This window comes from Chrysochloris asiatica, unplaced genomic scaffold (genome assembly GCF_000296735.1).
Source record: "Chrysochloris asiatica unplaced genomic scaffold, ChrAsi1.0 scaffold00469, whole genome shotgun sequence".
NCBI lineage: Eukaryota > Metazoa > Chordata > Mammalia > Afrosoricida > Chrysochloridae > Chrysochloris > Chrysochloris asiatica.
In genome coordinates, this window is record NW_006408987.1 from 271,937 (window position 1) to 274,160 (window position 2,224).

Here is a 2,224-nt window from a genome sequence, read left to right on the forward strand (position 1 = left end):
TGGGAGTCTTTTGATGGCCTGATCAATTTCTTCTTTTGTTATGGGTCTGTTCAGGTTTTCTACTTCACTGTGTACAAGTTTTGGTTGGTTGTGTTTATCTAAAAATGTATCCATCTCTTCTATGTTTTCAAATTTGTTGGAGTACAACTCTTCATAGTATTCTGTTATTATCCTTTTGATTTCCTTTGCTTTCATTGTGACATCACCTATGTGATTTCAATGCATGTTATTTGTGTCTTCTACCTCTTTTCTTTTGTTAGATTTGCCAATGGTCTGTGGATTTTGTTAATTCTTTCAAAGAAGCAGCTTGTTGTCCTGTTGATTGTTTCTATAGATTTTCTGTTTTCTATCTCATTTATTTCTGTTCTAATCTTTATTCTTTTCTTTTGGTGGCTGTGGATTCCCTCGGTTGGTCTGTTTCTAATTGTTGTACATGCTGTGTTAATGTGTTATTTGTGGTTCTTTCTTCTTTTTGGATATGTGTGTTTATTGCAATAAATTGTCCTCTCAGCACCGCTTTCGCCATGTCCCAACGATTTTGGTATGTTGTGTTTTCGTTCTCCTTTATTTTTAGAAAATATGTGAATTCACGTTTAATTTCTTCTACTACCCAGTCACTTTTCAGCAGGTATTTGACTTGATATCCTTGGTCTTACTATTGTTGATTTCTAATTTGATAGCATTGTGGTCTGAGAAGATGCTTTGTAGTATTTCAATATTTGTACATTTTTGTAGATTTTTTTTGTGGCCAAAAACATGGTCTATTCTGGAGAATGTTCCATGTTCACTGGAAAAGAATGTGTATTGTACAGTTGTTGGTTTGAATGCTCTGTACACATCTATGAGGTCGTTGGTTGACTGTGTTGTCTAGTTCTTCTGTGTCTTTGTCAAGTTTCTTTCTGGTTGTTCTATCCATTTTTGAAAGCGGTGTATTAAAATCACAAACTATTATTGTAGATTCATCTATTTCTTTCTTCAAATCTATTAGAGTTTGTTTTATATATTTTGGAGCTCTTTCATTGGGAGCATAGATATTTACTATGGTTATTTCATCCCTTTAATCATGAGATAATGCCCATCTTTATCTATTATGCTGTTTTATGCCTTAAAGTTTATCGGAAATTAGTACTGCCACTCCTGTTCTCTTTTTATTGAAATTAGCTTAATATATTTTTCTCCATCCTTTGACATTTAATCTGTTTTTTCTCTGTGTGTGAGATGTGTGTCTTACAGACAGCATATTGAAGGATCTTGTTTTCTTATCCATTCTGCCACCCTCCATCTCGTAACAGGTGTATTTAATCCATTTACATTCAGTGTTCTTTGTTCTGTTTGTCTTGCTTTGTTGAGTTCATGATTTTTGTGTTCTGTCTTGTGAGTTTGCTCATGGTTTTAATGTTTTCATGTTCTTCTTGGATTTTCATTGTCTTGGTATTTTGTGAAGTGTTAATTTTCTTTGAGGTTGCCTCATATTCCACTAACTTTTCTCTCCATTTAGTGCAGTCAGGTCAACCTGACCTTCTCACTATCTGGATCTCTTTTCCTACGTGTTTACCTTCTTTTATATTATACTTGTTTTGATCATAGACTGACCTCCCAGATTCTCTGAGTTTGTTCTTATAATTTTGTTCTGTTAACAACTCTTCTTTCTGTTGACTTAATTCAGGGAGGTGCTGACACGTAGGTCAATCTCTGGTTGTGGTCTGTTCTTGTTGCTTCTCAGTACACAGAACTCTCTTTAGGATGTTTTGCAGTGCAGGGCTGGCTTTGGTAAAATCCCTTAGCTTCTGTTTATCCTGGAATGTTTTGATTACACCATCATATTTGACAGCTTTGTTAGATAAAGGATTCTTGGTTGGCAGTTTTTTTTTTGTTTTGTTTTTTGTTTTTTTTCTCTCAGGGTTTTATATATGTCTCCCCATTGCCTTCTTGCTTGTATGGTTCTTGCTGAGAGACCTGAGCTTAATATGACTTGCTTGCCTTTGTATGTGACACTTCTGTTTTCTCTGGCTGTTTTCAGAAGTGTCTCCTTATCTTTGAGTTTGGAGAGCTTGACTATGATGTGTCTTGGTGATTTTCTTTTGGGGTCTACCATTCCTGGAGTTCGTTGGGCTTCTTGTATGTTTATCTTTTCGCTTTTCAGGATGTTAGACAAATTTTCTTGCAGCAGTTCTTCAACTATTTCCTCTGTGAACTTGTGTGATTCTTCTTGTTCTGGAATGCC